This window comes from Pteropus vampyrus, unplaced genomic scaffold (assembly GCF_000151845.1).
Source record: "Pteropus vampyrus isolate Shadow unplaced genomic scaffold, Pvam_2.0 Scaffold61, whole genome shotgun sequence".
NCBI lineage: Eukaryota > Metazoa > Chordata > Mammalia > Chiroptera > Pteropodidae > Pteropus > Pteropus vampyrus.
In genome coordinates, this window is record NW_011888842.1 from 2,337,100 (window position 1) to 2,342,272 (window position 5,173).

A 5,173-nucleotide genomic window follows, 5' to 3' on the forward strand; every position below is an offset into this window, starting at 1 on the left:
AGTAAGTCCATCAGTGAGTAAGTCTGTGCTTGGGCCCTTTAAGAAGAATGTCTGTGATTCCAGCCACCCTCCATCTCATTCATCCACAATTTCTGCCATTTTCACAGCCAGAAGTTGTGGGGACTTCTCTTCCCAGCCCTGGAGCCCTGGGCTGAAGATCCTGGTGTGGGGCTGGGACTCCTCAGTCCTCAGCAGGAAACTCTGCAGCTGAGATATCCCTCCTGATTCTTAATTAACATACTTGAGTGTGGGACCAACCCATTCTGCATCTCTGCCATTCCTACCGATCTCGATGTGGTTTCTCCATATATCCTTAGTTATAGGATTTCTGTTCAGCTAGACTGTAGACAATTGTCAATGATGACCATTCTGTAGTTTAGTTATAATTTTGATGTGCTCATGAGAGGAGGCCAGCACAGCATTTACCTACTCCACCATATTGACCAGAAGCTAAGATGTTTGTTTTTGATATTGAGTTGTTAAAGTTTGTTATATAGTTTGAGTATTAACCCCTTATCAGATATATGATTTGCAAATATTTTCTTTCATTCCATAGGTTGCCTTTTTAATATGTTGATTATTTTCTTACTGCACAGAAACTTTTAATATGATGTAGCCCTACTTGTCTATTTTTGCTTATCTTTTTTTCCTCTTATGCTTTTGGTATCATCTCCAAGAAACCATTAATTAGATCAATATTATAAAGTGTCTCCCCTGTTTTCTTCTAGGATAATCATGCTTTTAGTCAGTAAATGTTAACTGAGTGATTTGATTGCAGCTCTGTCCTTGATGGATCATTGATAGTAGGTGTAACAATTAACCCCTGTATTTCCACACCTAGGTAATGAGAATTGCCACCTGACCCACACTCCTCAAGGTTATCAATGAGATTTAGTTCTGTCTGTAAATCTGTTCTATAAACTGTGAGATGTTCACACAGTGGTGAGATACAAAACTAAAATGTTTGCTTTGTTAAAAGAAAATAACTGGGCTTGAGAGTGCCATTAATTGCCCTTAATGAGGATTACATTCACGACAATTTTTCAATAGCAAATTAAACCAGTCACTAAACTTAAGAAATCTTCCCCTCAAATCACGCCACTCCTTAATTTTCATTGTCACACTTGTCACTACTTGATATTTCTTATTTATTCTTTTGCTATGCCTCTTTCCCTGCATTATAATATGATTGCCATATGAGTGATGACCCTGTTTATCATATTCAAGGATCTATCCTCAGTACCTAAAACAGTCATGGTCACAGAGTAGGTACCTCATGTGTGGTTATGAAATAAACAGACATATTAATTAATATACTTGAATTTTCAGAACACTAAGAAAATTTGAAGGAAGAAGTTCTTATTTCTGTTTTCCAGATAAGACTCGGAGAGCTTGAGTAACTCACCCATATAGTTAGAAAACTACTCTAACTTCAAATCCCATGTCTTCTTTTTGAACATATCATGAGTAGTGTTCCTCTTGGGTGGTATATTAGTCTGCTAAGTTTGCCATAACAAAGTACCACAGACTGAGTAGCTTCAAAACCAGAAATTTATTTTCTCACTGTTCTGGGGTCAAGAAATCCAAGATGAACCTGTCAACAGGTTAATTTTTTCCCCGAGACCTCTCTCTGATATTTAAATTTTCATCTTTCGTCTGTGTCTTCACATAGTCTTCTCTCTGGAACTGTCTGTATCCAAATTTTTTCTTCTTATAAGGACATCAGTCATATTTCATCAGAGTCCATCCTAATGATATCATTTGAACTCAATTACATCTTTAAAAACACAGTCTCCAAATGCATTTATATCCTGAGATATTGGAAGTGAATGCTTCAATATATAAATTTTAAGAGGACATAATACAGTTCATAATAGGTAGAAATTTGAAATATCTCGGTCTAGTTCTGGTCTGTCACTAATATACATTACATGTTAATGTCCAATCATTTTGAAAGACTATCTGTAAGCATTATTTCCCATGGTTCTCATACCTACTGTCTGATTTATAATGGTAAGATCTCCTTTTGAAAATGAAGACAACTCCTTCTTTTAAAAACCCTTAACGATCGCCTACTTAAGATAAGTCATTGTCCTAATTAAGGGTCCAAGAGAATAAATAAAATAGATAGAGCACTCACTCTCAAGGAGTATCCATTCTAGTAGAGGAAGCAGACAAGTCAACAGAGAAGAAAAATGCAGGGTATTCTGTGCTATAACTAAAAAAAAATGATACACCATTGAGACATGGAAATGCAGCTAACATGGGTAGAGAATAGTAATTATAGTGAACTGAATAGTGGCCACCCCAAAAGATGTCCAAGAGAACCTTAGAATTTTACATTGTTTGGAATAAGAGTCTTTGCAGATATAATTAAAGTAAGCATCTTCATATAAGATTATCCTGGATTAGGGTAGATCCTAAATCTAATGTCAAGTGTTCTTAAAAAAAAAAAAGGAGAAAACAGAGACAATAGAGGAAAAGGCCATCTGAAGTTAATGCAGAGAGATTGAAGTGATTTGTCTACAAGCCAAGGAATACCAAGAATTGCTGACAGTCACTAGAAGCTGTTAGAGGGGCATGGAAATGATCCCCCCTCAGAGATTCCAGAAGGAATCAAACTTGCTGATACTTTGAATTTTGACTTTTAGAGTTCTAAACTATGTGAGAATAAATTTCTCTTGTTTTAAGTGATACCATTTTATGACAGTTTATCACAGTAGCCCTAGGAAACTAACACAATAAGAATTCTAGATGGAGAATGGCATTGAGAGGCTTTAGTGGCAAGAATCTTGGTAGAGAGCTACCAGTAGTCTAGACTGAGCACAGTGCAGATTGGTGGTGATAAGTAAACCTCCAACAAAATAAGTAGGGGCCAGGTTTTGATGGAAAAATCACTTAGAATAAGTCACTTTCACATTTTTGGGTCTGAATTTCCTTTTCAATAAAATGAGATAGTTGGACTCAATAGTCTTTCAGAACTCTTTAATTTAAAATAATAGTACTTCTACGAAGTCAGATAAAATAATGATTTTACCCCCAGACAAACATACCAAAAGTCCAGAATAAGTTAAAGTCTAAATTTTTACTAAGATAATAAAACGATACCTGAGACTTCTCACATTTCTTATTTTGTTTTTCCATTTATCCCTTTTACTTCTGTCAAGGTGTTCATTAATCTGGGCACTGGAACATAACCAGATAAAGGGTGGAAAGCTGCATGTGTACAAGCCCTTCGGAGACCAGATTTTTATTTTTGCAATGGCTCTTGGGAGCCATCCCAGTTGCCTCATTGTTCATAGTTCTCTACTGGATTCCCAAGCCATGAGAAGGAATAAAGCACCATCATTGGCTTATAGGAGCTCAGAGTCTAGGTGGGGAGGCAGGAAAGAGATAATTGCAATAAAAAGGCATAAATGTGGCACGATGGAGCAATAGAGAAGGGGCAGTAGAAATCCAAGAAAGTTTCCTAATAGAGGTGACCCATGAAAATAGAAACCATGCGAGCAAAGGCACAGAAGCTTGAAGTAGCATGGTGAGCTGCAGCAGCATTTAAGCAGGTGTCTAAGACAAAAAGACAGTCTCAGGTGGGAAGTGGTGAAATGGAAAAAGGGATGGATTTCTCATGACTTCATTGGCTATTTGAGACTTTCTCAAAACTTCCACTGTCTGATTCTGGATTTCTGTGAGACATCTTCTAAATATATGGCCCTCATTAGATCCACTCATCCTCCTATCTTTGTTCATGTAGAACTCACTATACAGCCTCAGACTCTTCTTAATTTCTTGTTCAGTCCTCCTATATCATTAGTGAGGACACTTTTGTCTGCCATCTAGGGACAGAAAACCAACTTGAATTAGTTTATATAAAGGAGAGAGGTATTTGTTTGTTTGTTTTTGTCTAATGTAACTGAGAAGGACAGGAGTTAAACTGGAAAAGCTAGAAGAATGGTTTCTCCATGAAGCCACTAGCAGCTTTCAGGATCAAAGCTTTTCAAAAAAAAAGAAAAGGGAGAGTTTTTATTTCCTCCTGGTTTTAGTTGGAGAAAAAAAAATCACAGTCAAGAGCCCTATTGGCTCAGCATAAACCATGCCCTTGTGTTGACTGGCACTTCCTCTAGAGTACATAATATTGAGGGGAAAGAAGGTGATAAATGAAAGAGAGGAGGAATAATTGGATGGTCCCTCAAAGAAAGGAGGAGGACAGTGTACACATGGACTCTGAGACGACCTTCATAAGCTGAGAAATCGTCTTTTTGTGTCACTGAACCATCCCTACCTACTCCCACTCGCCGCCATCATCTATCCTCCCCCTCTGATAGTGTAGTCTGTGTCTCACAGACTGCAAACCCTGCATTCTGTCATAAATACGGACCTCAGGATCAGGCCAAAGTTTCTAGTCTGAAAAATAGGGAGAACAATGACTTTGGGGTACACAAAACAGTGTCAGAAGCCACGTACATTTTAATACTGTGGGTCCTCATTCAGAGCTTATTGCCAAGTCCCAGAAACCTTACTGAAATATAGTCTTAATGAGCATGGCAAGCTGACGTTGTATCCACAATAAAAAAAAGATGACCAGAACTGTGAATGAGGAAGTAGGAGGGGCATTACTTGTAGGCAGGCAGGGACAAGGGAAGAGAAGAAAACCGCCGCAAAAGTAGACCCATCGGATCCCCTTCACGGACAAGTAGAAAACTCTGCACCCCTCAGTAAGGTCCCGAGAGCATCTCTGTGGGGGCCAGGAGATGTCTAATCTCTCTTCGAGATAGAACACTCAGGGATTGTCACAGTTACAGCAGGAACACCTGGGGAATCTCTTGTACTGGAGTGTAGGCTCGTCGGTAGCCTTGATGGTACCCCAGCTACACAGAAGGTAATGAAACGCAGGGATGCCATCTCTGGAGAGCAACACAAGGTCAGACTGGCCCATACATGAGTTCAGCCCAGGTTTTTGGAGTCAGGTGGGCGTGTGTAGATATTTTTAAGATATGAGACTCAAACTGAACTTTTCTTCGAGTTTTTAGAAGGCACACATCAGTGTACAGGTTTGAGTGAGGAGTATGTTCCCTTGGCCCTCCACCTAGGCCTCTCTATGGCTCTGCCAGAGGTGGGGGTACATGGGAGGACACAGCTCATTGTGGCAAACCTCAACTCCCGGCATGTCTGGCTC